Source organism: Rhipicephalus sanguineus, chromosome 4 (assembly GCF_013339695.2).
Source record: "Rhipicephalus sanguineus isolate Rsan-2018 chromosome 4, BIME_Rsan_1.4, whole genome shotgun sequence".
Lineage (NCBI taxonomy): Eukaryota > Metazoa > Arthropoda > Arachnida > Ixodida > Ixodidae > Rhipicephalus > Rhipicephalus sanguineus.
Genome location: NC_051179.1, coordinates 23,884,928 through 23,899,258, shown reverse-complemented (window position 1 = coordinate 23,899,258; position 14,331 = coordinate 23,884,928). Strand labels below are relative to the sequence as shown.

Here is a 14,331-nt window from a genome sequence, read left to right as displayed (position 1 = left end):
CATAAAGTGGGGAGGGAGAGAGAGAGAAGAGAGTTATATATATATATATATATATATATATATATATATATATATATATATATATATATATATTATGCGACGAAGGCCGGTCCCACGGCCGAAACGTAAAGAAACCATTCTGTTTTTCGGCGTGTGTCTTTCTTTTATTCATATTATTTACCAGCGTCCAAGAAGTTATTCCCTGCAATTATATATATATATAGAAAGAGAGAGAGAAAGGCAAATGAAACCCAGGGAATTGACAGGGTTGCATACACTTTGCTACCCTACACGAGCAGAGCGGGAAGGGGAGGAAAAGAATAGAGAAAAGAAGAAAACAACTGATACGCGCACGGACAGCACCAGAAGGTAACAATCTGACGACTGTCTCAGGGTTTGATTCATCTGCGATGGTCTTGGATAAAGTAACGTTAAACGGGAGTAACAGTTGGGCGAGTTGGTACGGATACGTTACTAAAGAAACGGCTCGACGGATTATATTAATAATGCTTATATGAAGTAGACTGGAATCCACGATGTTTATAAAGCCTTGCAAGGAGTGGCTCCAAGGCATCCAGAACGTGCAGTGGGCTTCAAGCTGATGATGTCATCTTGTTGAGGAGTGTGCGTATCGTGCTTATCGATGCCCATACAACGTGATCGCGCTAACGCAAGCGCATTGGAAATGGCGTTACATTAGGGACACTCAGTTTTTGTGTACATCGCAATATGCATGTTGACGCGGTAGGGGCACCTTATTATTCGCAGTTCTTTCGAGAAAAGAATTCCTACTGGCCTGTACAAATGGCTGAGTTCGCATTTCATTAACTCATCCATGCATGTTTAAAAGATCGAATAATACTCCTCATCCAGAAAGCACTGGTCGGAAACACACAACAATGCTTTGTTAAGTATAGCAGGACAAACATTAAAGAAAAGAAAGAGGCTGACACCGTTATCCTAGGAATCGGCTATAGCGCAAAAGTGAAAGTTGTGGCTTTGTTGGACGTTGAAAAATAAAAAAAGCACACCTTTGCACAGTCTGCAATACTCACAGGGTCCCTTGTGCACTCACCTGAGATGACTGGAAGGCGGAAGCCATTTTTTTTCTTCTCAGTCGTTGTAGTGTTGTTCCTGCCCCGCCATTCTCCGAAAGCTTTCTGCACCTAACATGGTTTTCTGTTGCCTCCAGGATCGGAGGTACCTCACCTAGTTTTGCCCACCGTTGACCAAGCTACGATGTTGTGCGATGACTTCCGCATGAGACGTCGTGACGACGTCCTATTGATATCATCAATTCCGGCGATCTGTGACGTCATGATGACGTCATTTGGTGACGTCATCACGTGGTGATTTCTTGCATCACTCGTGTGGACGCCGACGGGAAGACGCCAACGTGAAACTCCGGTCAATTTTCGCGTTTGATGAGGCATCTAAGGCTTTCCCCTTAATGTAATTGAGTTCTCCATACTTTTTTACAGTGTTTAATGCACCACCCAACTGCTATTCGCAACTCCAGGGAACGCTGCTTGTGCTTGCATCACTACTCAACATGGCAACGACTGCAGGGCCACGGCGGCACTTTCTCAATATTTTCGCCAAGTGCTCTGCTGAAGTTATCCATTGTACGGCGGTGATATGGCGTCATTCCTGACGTTTCCCCTCTGATCACAGCCTCAAATCCTTGAAAATTTTTGTATTTCTCGGTTTTGGAAAGTATCCTGCCATTGTAATAAAATCCATCGTGGCTGCGTTATTGACCAAAAACGCAAGCCTACATCTTATGAGTGTATATATGCACTGCGTTGTATGAGCATTGTATGAGTGTATATATTTGAGCCTCGCTTTGGTGGTTAAACAGTTGGTAGTCTAGCCGCTTTCCTGTCTCCTTCGCCGTTTTCTGTATGCGTCTGTTTTCGGCTGGGCATATTTCCTTGACGCAATGCACCAACTAGCCCAACAACGAGTCCTACTTGATACACCCACAATCAATTTCATTAGAATGACATAAAAGTTTCAGAAATCGAAACATGCAAGATTTCCAAAGGCTGTAGGTTTACCCTTCTGTTCAAAGATACATCCACAATCCATTTTATTAAAATGGCATGAAAGTTTCAGAAACCGAAAAATACAAGATTTCTAAGACTGTAGGCTTGCCTTTTTGGTCAAAAATACATCCTAAATCAATTTTATTGAAATGGCATGAAAGTTTGAGAAGTCGAAAAATACATAATTTCCAAAGGCTTGGCTTTTTGGTCAAAGATACATCCACAATTAATTTTACTGAAATGGCATGAAAGTTTAAGAAATTGAAAAATACAAGTTTTCTAAAGGCTATAGGCTTGGCCTTTTGGTAAAAAATACATCCAGAATCAATTTTATTGACATATGGCATGAAAGTTTGAAAAAGCGAAAAATACATCATTTCCAAAGGCTATAGGCTTGGCTTTTTGTTCAAAGTTAGATCCACAATCAATTTTATTGAAATTGCATGAAAGTTTCAGAAACCGAAAAATACAAGATTTCCAAGACTATAGGCTTGCCTTTTTGGTCAAAAATGCATCATCAATCAATTTTATTGGAATGGCATGAAAGTTTCAGAAATCGAAAAATACATAATTTCCAAAGGCTTGGCTTTTTGCTCAAAGATATATCCACAGTCATTTTTATTGAAATGGCATGAGTTTGAGAAATCAAAAAATATTTAATTTCCAAAGGCTATAGGCTTGGCTTTTGGTCAAATATACATCCACAATCAATTTTATTGAAATGGCATGAAAGTTTTAGGAACCGAAAAATACAAGATTTCTAAGATTTCCAAGACTATAGGCTTGCCCTTTTGGTCAAAAATACATCCTAAATCAATTTTATTGAAATGGCATGAAAGTTTTAGAAATCGAAAACTGCATAATTTCCAAAGGCTTGGCTTTTTGGTCAAAGATACATCCACAATCAGTTTTATTGAAATGGTATGAAAGAAAGTTTGAGAAATAAAAAAATATTTAATTTCCAAAGGCTGGCTTTTGGTCAAATATACATCCACAATCAATTTTATTGAAATGGCATGAAAGTTTGAGAAATTAAAAAATATTTAATTTCCAAAGGTTATAGACTTTTTGGTCATATATACATCCCCAATCAATTTTATTGAAATGGCATGAAAGTTTCAGAAACCGAAAAATACAAGATTTCCAAGACTATAGGCTTGCCTTTTTGGTCAAAAATACATCAATCAATTTTATTGAAATGGCATGAAAGTTTGAGAAATCGAAAACTACATAATTTCCAAAGACTTGGCTTTTTGGTCAAAGATACATCTACAATCAGTTTTATTGAAATGGTATGAAAGTTTGAGAAATCAAAAAATATTTAATTTCCAAAGGCTTGGCTTTTGGTCAAATATACATTCACAATCAATTTTATTGAAATGGCATGAAAGTTTGAGAAATCAAAAAAATATTTAATTTCCAAAGGCTGTAGGCTTGTCTTTTTGGTCAAAGATACATCCACAATCAATTTTATTGAAATGGCATGAAAGTTTCAGAAACCGAAAATACAAGATTTTCAAGAGCATAGGCTTGACTTTTTGGTCAAATATACATCCACAATCAATTTTATTGAAATGGCATGAAAGTTTCAAAAGCGGAAAAAATATAAGATTTCTAAGACTATAGGCTTCCCTTTTCGTTCAGAAATACATCCTCAATCAATTTTATTGAAATGGCATGAAAGTTTGAGAAATCAAAAAATATTTAATTGCCAAAGGCTATAGGCTTGGCTTTGTGGTCAAATATACATCCACAATCAATTTTATTGAAATGGCATGAAAGTTTCAGAAACCGAAAAATGTAAGATTTCTAAGACTATAGGCTTGCCTTTTCGGTCAAAAATACATCCACAATCAATTTTATTGAAATGACATGAAAGTTTCAGAAATCGAAAAATACAAGAATTCCAAAGGCTAGGCTTACCCGTCTGTTCAGATACATCCGCGATCAATTTCACTGAAATGACATGATAGTTTCAGATTCGAAAAATACAAGATTTCCAAATGCTAAAGGCTTACCCATCTGTTCAAAGATACATCCGCGATCAATTTTATTGAAATGGCATGAATGTTTCAGAAATAAAAAAATGGAAGATATCTAGGACTATAGGCTTGCCTTTTTGGTCAAAAGTACACCTACAATCAATTTTTGTGATTTAAAATTATTTAGTATGACTGTTTTTCTCTGAAAAGTTACAAGGGACTTCGAGTCCTGTAACACAACGAGCGCCCTTTATCCAAGTTATCAGGAGACAGGGTGCCCAAATCCCCCCTCCGCACCCCTAATCTTAAACCCCGTGAACCGCGTGTCAGAATGCTGCCTGTAAGCACTGGAGTAAATGGAGAGAAAAGAATCACGGAGCAATTGTACACAAGGGCCAATCTAGATTTTAACACGACAGCGTTAAAGAGCTCGTTCCGCAGAAATTCCGGTGTCGGCGTCGTTGGTTGTGAGCGAAAAATCATCCTCTTGTATAAAATAAATAATAAAAAAATCTTAGTGTTCAGTGAGAATCGAACCCAGGCCGTCTGCGTGGAAATCAGGTGTTCTACCACAGAGCCACTTGCTTGGAACTGCACTTAAATTAACTTTGATGCTTCACAAACATACGCGTCCTGTGTACGGGTGTTACTATACGAGATGTAATATCGCAGTAAAACGGGGTACGAGAGTATATTGCCATCGGGCGTCACACCATGTGAACTGCATAACGAAGGCACACACATAACTGCGCGTATTCCCTTACGAACACGTAGGGGGTGCATCGCAACTTCGAAAAAGTATCACGCGCGTAATTGCTGCTGGTTTAAAGCATACCACGCATTACAAAGGGCATACACATTAGTGCGCGCATTCTCTTACACAGACGTAGTGGGTACACTGTTGTCATAAAAGTGTGGTTGAAGAGGGCGGAAACATTTGCCTTTACTATAGGTATGTCGAGTGTGTGTGTGTGTGTGTGTGTGTGTGTGTGTGTGTGTGTGTGTGTGTGTGTGTGTGTGTGTGTGTGTGTGTGTTTGTGTGTGTGTGTGTGTGTGTGTGTGTGTGTGTCTGTGAGACCGGGCGACCGAACATAATGACAAGCGAAACAGAGCACGATGAGGATGGGGCCGCATATCGCTATCGCGTTTAACTCTTAAAGGCGAAGCTTAAGCGTCCCCCAGTTTTTTTCGTCATTTTTTAAATGTATGCCTTGACCATAACTGTTATAGCTGTGAAAATCCTGCTTATTAAACAAAAAGAAAAATTATTCTTTTTTTCTATATTTGAGATATTTATATCCATGGACAATCCACCAACCATGGGCAATCCCCCACGGTTGGTGTTTGACCCAGGGCTGGTGTTGTTTACGATCTAAATCTACGTCTGCAAGTTCGCGCCGCGCTTGAAGAAGAAAACGACAATGTTTGTCTGAGGGTCTGCAACGGACTCGTCGATTTTTCTCTCGGCTCCCAGCTCAGGACGACGTCAAACGACAGCTCTGCAGATACTGCCTCGACATGATGTGTAAGCCATCTCGCAGCTCGGCATTCTGCGCTTGACAGTACAGTAATCACCGACACAGATGTGCACGACCAATTTACTGCGTTCACTGCACGATGTCAGCAAAATCACTTCCCACGTTTTCCTTGACGGTGGCATGATTCGGACATTTCTTTGGAACTGTGGCATGTCTGTACACCTTCGCATTTTTTAATTAACACCGCACAAGAGTCGACTCAGGATATTAAGTCCTAATATCGGCGAGAAGCAACAGTATCAGTGGTACGACGATCAGCGTCACAACAGCCTTCTGAACACGTGATCGCGCAGATAAGGCTGATAGTGCGTACGCATCTCTAAGCAAGGAGCTTAGCAGACGACGCTCGCGCACGAGTGTGCTTCCTGCGCTTGCGCATCGCATAGCAAATCTCGTTACTTAATAATTGTTGGGGCCTTACGTCCCAAAACCGCGATATGGTTATGAGGGACGCCGTAGTGGCGGGCTCCGGTAATTTCCACCGCCTGGGGCTCTTTAACGTGTACTCAAATCTAAGCACCCGGGCCTCTAACATTTCGTCTCCATCGAAATGCGGCTGCCGCGGCTGGGATTCGATCTCGCGACCTTCGGGCCGGCCGTCAAGCACCATAACTGCTAAACCACCGTGGCGGGTGAAATCTCGTTATTGCTCGCCTATATTAAGTGCTACCATGTACTGTAGTCGACGCTAGCGCGATGTTATTAAATAAAATGTGCAAGGTTGTACAGTAGCACACATACTGCAGCGCAGCTCGACGTTTGCTATTGACATGGCACACAGCGCTTGCGCCAGCTCCTCGTAAAAGCAGATAAGGCTCGCGGACATTTTGCGCGTCAGAGCCGAGAGAGACCCAAAGTTGATAACAACTTGCCAGCGCTACTCTTCCCAATGTATATGGCGTCTGATAAGAGCCGCGGCAGCGGCGCATCTTATTTTTTAAGAGCACCCTTTTCAATCTGATGCCTCACGAGTTTCACTGTGAAGCGGCAGCGACTGAGGCTTTATCCAGCGTATATTATCGATGCGCCGCAATCACAATACCGAAACACTCACTTTGTTCATGCATGACATCCGAGATTCGGAGTTGCAGGCTGGTGGTCTCCGAGGACGTGTTTCTTTTTCCAATTGACAAACACACACAAAAAAGCATGGGTGACACTTATTAGAGTATGCGTATATACTATATGCTCCCTTATACAGTGAAAGACGTAATGGTGGGCTAGTTAGTTATAGTCATGATAGCTTGTGGCAGAGCGTATCAAAAACAAGGACGATACAGAAACGTAAAATAGGCAAAAAACATAAGTTCTTGAAAGAGCGGCTGGGATCGTTGCGTCACCTGGTGGAGTGGATCTCAACCACGCGCTTCTTTCTACGTGGCCTCCGAGATCCGCTTCGGCAGCGCGCTACACGCAAACTCAAGGAAAACACCAGAACACGCGAACGCCGACGTGCGAGTGCCGCTACCAGACACCTAAGTCAAGAGGGTCGTCTCCAGATTTTATTTATTCTTATGTTACTGCGAAGTCCTCATTTTTTATGTAATTCTACAGCACTTATGTTTCAGACGCCCCCACGCCGGGTTACTTGATTCACAGTATGGTTCGGAAGCATGCGCTTATTAGTCATCGTCGCAACCGCTTGTCTATTAAATTTGAATGCAAGGGCTGGAACCTAACTTTAGGTGCTTGACGCCGTGGTTATAAGTGCGCAGGCGTTCCTTACTGATACATTCCGTATGCTGTTCCAATAATTCCGCATGTTTCCTTAGGGAATCCTTATGTTTTTCGTATATTTTCCATATATTATCATGACCACAACGAATTCTCACAACGAATTCTCACAACCACAACCCCAATGAAACACAAAAATTCGCTTTTTTTTTATTCTCAAGAGATCGTTTTACGTAGTAGGGGCAGGCCACAGCCAGCGATTCTATGTGCACCGACTATAACTTCCACGAGTACAATGAATGAATAAACACCGAAACGCAGAAGGCGGTTGTAAAAGTAACACCTTTATCGTAGTTTCCCCCCCCCCCCCAAAACAATAATAGTATCGCAATAACATAATAATAATAATAATAATAATAATAATAATAATAATAATAATAATAATAATAATAATAATAATAATAACAAAGCGCATCCGAATATTGCTGTACGTCTTCACGAATTCCGCGGCAAAATAGCCTTGTCTTATCAGGCTTGTCTAATGAGACGCGAACATACGCTATGGCATACAGTATTTGGCATTCGGCATGTATACAGTCTGAATCACACTTGTCTGGAGCGGTCGAGCTCGTGGCTCTGGACGCTCCGCGCAGCTGCTACCTCGCGTTAACTGAAAGCTTCCGTTCATACTTGAATTATAGTACAAGGACCTAGCACGCGATATGCCTATGTTGTGCATAATTACGGCGCTGGTCTCTGAATACGTTTTTACAAAAAAACGGTGCCTGAAGCGGCCGACTGAGTGCTCCAGACAAGTCTGATTCAGACTGTACCAGCAAGCTTCCCAATAGAATATGCTACTACGGCCTCTGAGGAAACCGAAATACGGCCCTTTCTCGCAGCTAGGAACGACCCTGAGTTCAGGAAGCTCCAGCTAGAGATGATGTCCCGGTACCCGCGCTACGGCCTCAACGCCGAAGAGGCGAGCTCGTCCTCCACGCAAAGGCTGTACGAGGTGAATCCGGCCGGCGACGTCGAGCAGGCCTTCGGAGGAGGCGCGCCGAACGAGAGGCAACTGCCCAGGGCTGTGTCTTCGTCGCAGCTGGTGCCGGGGCGGACCGAGTCGAACAATTACGAAGTGTCACGGGAGCCGAGCACCTCGGAAATCAGCTACGCCAAGAAGAAGAGGAAGGAATTCAGGGCCCGCGTACGTCGGTACGAGAAATGAGGAACGCTGCTGTTGAGCTTTTGGCGAACTACAGTCGGCTACAACCAGGGGCGTAGCCAGGGGGGGGGGGGGTGAACCTCGAAAATTTTCAACTTTGCATGTGTCATAGGCTTCCCAAGCAACGCTAAGCGGCGCTGCTGCTCTTGACAGGCAGCGCCATCTCTGGCAGAAAGATAGAAACTGGGGTGTCAGCAGCGCGCGTTTTCCCTTCTCTCCACCGCGTTGCCGCTCGCTTCTGTGCACGTGCAGAGCTCTCGCGGCGCCTCAAAATATACCGCCTGCAGCGCGGGTTCAAAGAGATCTCACAGCTGGACAAGCACTTCCGAAAAGCGAACTTGATAAAAGGAGAAAGGCTCATCAATCACGTTAACGGTGAAGAGCAGTCGATCGACGACAACGACGCCCGACTCAAAGCGAAATGTATTTCCCAAGTCGCGATTACACCGTGTAGGACTATACCTCCAGGTAAGTCTCATTCTGTCATGTTAAAGATGAATAATTGTCCACATGCACTCCGAAATGAAGCCGTACACGCTATCGATGTTCTGCGGTGTGGACTACAAATCATATGATTGTTGTTTTGATATGGCATGCTTACAGTAGCAGCCGTGTACTTTCGTGAACAAACGTTTGCGGCGTGCGAAAAAAAGAAATTATACGGCCATGGCACTGTTTCCTGAGAAGGTTAGAGTCAAGTCCTCCGTGCCGCTGGAGAATCACCCGCCGATTAAGACGCGAGGCAGCTAGCTGAGCTTTAACCACTGTGAAGCAAGATAAACTGCTCGCCTCGTTTTTTCGACTCTCGCGTCATGCTTGCAGTCTCTTTTTATGATATCGACTTGACCGGCGTGTAAAACCTGCTGCGCGAACGCGGCTAGAAAATCGCACAAAGTCAGAAGGTGGTTACTTCAAGGTTGCAATTGCAAAGCATGTATTAAGTGCCAGTTATATTTAGCGGCTTAAATATATATCATCCTAATAAAGTGACAAAAACAAAGAAAAGCTGCAGAACGATGTCAAAGCTTGCTGAAAATGCACACACGTCCGCTCCGGCGTGATAAAGCAGCCTTCCCTACGCGTGAATTGCAGGCGCCGAACTTCTGACAATGTGCCGAGTTCAGTTGAATTCAACCAACCGCGCAACGCTAACGGTATAACGTGAGTGTGAACGTTCAACAACAACGGGTAGGTGTCACGAACACGGGGAATCAAAACACAAAGTGGTTTCACCTACAACCGCAACTGAACCTTCACAATGCGAGAAGACAGCGAGTAATCATTGCTGTAGTCGCTGCGTGCATGCGCCGCGTTACTTACCGATTCAGGTAGTCGAAACGAACGAAAGCGATGAACTCAGACAGCCAAAATAGAAGGCGGGACAGCGCTGTCAACTATCCACACTTGCCGCCTTTATTTCACGTGTGACACGCCCGGGAATCGATACAGTTTCACACGTGAATCGCGTGCCTTGGTGTTGTCTGCACTGTTGTGGCAGCGCACGACGGAGCAATACTTCGACCTCGCGTCCACTTCCGTGGGATCGCTTCTGCCATCGCGGAAATGCGCAGCTTCGCACAGCAAGCATCTCGGTTCAACGTGCCGAGCTGACGGCCCCCCATTTATCCGCACCGACAGAAGAACGCGTGCACACGTGTGCTACCGCTACCGTGAAAGGGGCTGAGTCGGCCGCGCCAAGCTCCAGAGCTTTCCGACAGAGCCGCGGCGCGGCTGGCGCGGCGCTGTCGTCGCGCCGCAAACTTGAGCTTGGGTTCCCTATACAAAAGCACGCACGCGTTGCGCAAGCACATGTCTGTATAGCAAAAGTCAATTATCTGTATCATTAGAGAAGCGCTTGACATCACGAAAATGAGTAAGCACTGTTAGATGGAGCATTTATGCAAATTCTCTGTGGGAAGGATAGCAATGGCTGTGAGCAGAGCTGACATTTTTGCTTAGGTTGTAGCCGACAATGCATGGTGTGACAAGTTTAGAGGGACACAGATGTGAAACGCGCAATTGGTTTAGACTGGTAAATTATTATACGAGAACTCGACTGTCACTTACTTCACGAGGGGTAATTATATTAAAAAGAAAAAAAATGAAAGTGAGCTCTTCATTATTTAAATTGGCAGGGTAGGGTGAGCGTGTGGTGCGTATTATTTAAATAATGCTCGGAGTGTGTCGTCGAATGTCAGAAGTAGATCAGTTGATTGTCCTGGTGCTATGCTCATGAATCCTGTAAACTGTGTGAAGATATGCCGTTCATTGCGCATGAAAATCTGAATAATGTACTTATCGGCGTCTTACACTGGAAAGCTGTGCTCAGCGCTTACAAGATGGGAGGCGCCACTGAAGCACTGACACGCAGACACGGTGCTGCGTATGTGTTTTACTGTGCTATTCTCGTGCGATGTTTGTACTGCATTATACTATCGGGAACGGCTCTTACACACCTCGCCCCACAGCCGTGTGCGTTGAAATGGTTGCAAGCAACCACCTCGTATGCGAGAGGTGTCAAGTTCGACTTCCAAGATGGTGCCGGAAACCCACTGCTCGCTTTTTAAATAGATTAAGCGGCTTAGCAGTGGCTTTTGCGATTATCGAATTTGCATACACCCACCGGACGGGAAGTATCTGCGCGCACACCGTGTTTTTCTTGAGAATGTTTTTAGCTGATAATCGTTCCTTTTTTTATGCGTAAGCATGGCTCTTTTAATTCATGACCATGTATGCCTGTGCGTGTAACAGCGCGATAGCGCAACAGACAAAGAAAACAAGGCAGTGCGGTTAGTTTAAGGAGGTATAGTTGTTATTATACGTAAATCTGTGACGTGTGCGAAGGAAGTGATGGGTGGAGAAGCAGAAATGGATGGGCGCGTGTTGCAGAGGAAAGTATACGGCGTCTGGTTCTTGGCTCATACCCGTTCGTGGGTGAGCGCCATCAAGATACGGATCATCATCCTCATCATCGTATGAGTCACGACACGTCTCCTGCTTTGTAATGTCGCTAACATACCGCACATTTTGTGTAAGCCTCATAGATGTATCCGTATAATGCTTACGAATTACCTCAGAATTACCCGGTCACGACTTTGGCTTCAGTTTTTTTGTTCGATTAATTCTCTAGATATACATGCTTAGAATGAGGATTAAAGTACTTCGGATCGCTTTGGTTCATGTGGCATTTCTCCTGCAATTATGACGAGTTCCTCTGCTCGATTCCTTTTCAGGTGGTTACAAGAAAAAGAAGATGGTCGTTCCAGGGAACTGAGGAGGGACTGTCTTCTCATCGCCCTCGTGCTTATTCTGTTCGTGCTGCTCATCTTGTGGCTTGCCTGCGGCGGGTTCTTCAGCGGTACGGTCCGGGATGCGCTTGCAGTATGCTTAAAAGAGCGGCAAAAAATCATCAGCATGTTACACTCTCTGTAACACAAGGCGAACACCTGCTTCACACTTGGTAACGCATTAAGTTATACAATCGGGGACAGGACTCTTCGCAAGACATAACAAACTGCAATGTGAGAGACACGCATTAAATCACTGTGAAGTTCCCAGAAAAATAGCTCAGAACTTCGCGCTTATTCATAATTTGGGCAGCTCTTAAATGAACACGAAAGTGTTTTTACGCCGGGGTCCACCAATAATTAACGCACGTCATTTCCGTCACGGAACTGACGTCAATAAAAGGGCACGCAGGTAGCTGAAATAAATTCAGACAAAAAGTTTCACTGGGTTACCCGACAGAGGAATCGAACGTCCAAATCCTCGACCTAGCTTCCAGCACAGGACAAGCCTGACGCGCTAATCAGTGCGCCACATACGCGAACGGATTTGTGGGCGCGAAATCGTCATATATGACTTCAACTTTGGCAGGGATTGCGCCGCCATCTAGGAGGGACGAAGCGAAGTACTACACCGAAGAGCTCCGCTAGCTCCTCGGCGCGAGACGTGCGCCAGCGGAAAGCACACCACATTCACTCGTTCGATGCACACACTACGAGCTGTGCCGCTAGAGTTAGTGAGTCTCAGCGCGTCGCAGTGTGCTGCCAAAGATCTTCAATTGCATTAGTTGCGAAATCTGTTCCGAAACCTGGACTAGTCCACAGACGAACTTCCGGAGGACAGCAAACCGACGAGCCACCTGGAGGCGGTGACAGGAAACACACCGCGTCGCCACGGTCGCCGCGGTCTTCGCTGTTATTGCGCGATTCGCCGCAGCAAAAATTACGAGAAGTGGGTTCAAGAAGGGTTGTTGAGCTCTATAGACGCAGTATCATTGGCAAAATATAAGCCGCAAACGTGAAAACACTGCTCACTTTATCAATGCATCATTCCGTGCGGGCTTAGGGACCGGAATACACAAAAACTCCATCTGTTAGCTTGTTTTCTTGCACACAGATGGCGCCATGATCAGCAGATCTTGCGATTTCGGCCGGTGTCGTGATCGCATTGTGATAAATTGACCTTTTGGGGAGGCCACGCACGCTCATTTCTTTAATTTTAACGTGATCGGGCTTCGCCCACAAAAAGCCGTTGCCATCGCTCGTCTCTCGCCCCAATGTTCGGAAACTTCTCGATCGTTTCAGACTTCTGTTAAGATTTAAGAGCAAAACACGAGCAACCCAGTTTATTCCAGAGTTAACGCGCGCTCCAGCGATAACGCTGGAATGTTCAATGAGGCATCCATAAAACCGACGCATTTCACGGACGAGCCGGTTAGTCGACGCCCGACGTCCGTGTTCACCGTTATCATTGTACAAAGAGTGTTGCTTGTACTTCGAGTCTTTCCTTTACTGGGCACACGTTCGCCCAATAAAGCGTGTCATCTTTACCCGCTGCGTCCTGTTGTCTTCACCGTCACGACAACGCGACAGGAGTTTCGCAACTCGTACGGTTGAAGAACTCTGGCCAAGGACGCTACGGGGTCGGACTAAAATAAGATGTGGCGCTGGGTGTCAGCATGGGTTCATCCACGTCCAAGGCTCCCATGCTGGCCCAATAGCAATAAACACTGTGAAAATTATAATTCTTAACGCCCAACAAAGCTGCAGCTACTTCTGTGGAGTGCAGGTTTCGTGTTATGAACGATCCCCGTGAAAGAGGGTCAGCTGTGATTTTAAAAAATGCTATGGCTTTATATTCAGTGTCACCTTTCACCGATCATGCCAGGCTGCCGCTTCTGCTTTCTCATTTTCAGGTGCTGATAAAGGAGACGGCTGTAAGTAATCGGCGTTGCTATTTTCCATCCAATTTCAGAGTCTGTACTTGCACAACTGCGGGTTACTAGCGCTCTTCTATAGAGGCGAGGGACAGAATGATGACTTGCATTGGTGTCCCTCGCCTAGTACGCGCTGTTTCAACGAAATAAACTTCATCCAACTCACCCAACTTAACATCTTGATTCTGTATAGACCATTTCACCGTTTGCAAATGGGGACGCTTGCAAACTTCCGTTTTAATGCGACAGCGTTAAAAAGCTCCTTTCGCAGAAATTCCATTGTCGGCGTTGGCGTAATTGGTTGTGAGCAAGAAATCAGCCTTGTCCGTGAGCGAAAATTCGAGACAAATGCAAATAAAAAAATAAAGCTTTGGCTCGAGTGGGAATCGAACCCAGGCCTTCTATATCGCAAGCAGGAATGTAACAAACAACTATACGGATATCTGTTTGCGAGAGCATGAGAATTTACGCTATTTCTAAAAGTAGAAAAGGGGCTGTAGGTCTCGTACATCGATTGAATTTAGAAACTCATTTTTATTATATTTTTTGGGAGGGGGGGGGGGGGGGTTTATACAGGGGAGGGGCGCGGCCGATACCGACACATGTAAATTGTGTTTATTGTATTTCAGTCTGACCAGCTGTT

The 14,331-nt window shown here is 44.7% G+C and overlaps 1 long non-coding RNA gene across 2 annotated transcripts in view; it reads left to right on the top strand.

Moving 5' to 3' along the window:
- Window positions 1-8,906: 8,906 nt before the first annotated feature.
- The window catches only part of LOC119389610 (uncharacterized), an 11,648-nt gene continuing 6,223 nt past the window's right edge, over window positions 8,907-14,331 (top strand). Inside the window, exons 1-3 of one of the 2 annotated variants that reach the window (XR_007415697.1) lie at window positions 8,907-8,935; window positions 11,701-11,825; window positions 13,668-13,688. This is a non-coding gene — a long non-coding RNA (uncharacterized LOC119389610). The remainder of the gene's footprint in view (window positions 8,936-11,700; window positions 11,826-13,667; window positions 13,689-14,331) is intronic. The other variant, XR_007415698.1, reaches the window with a different exon arrangement.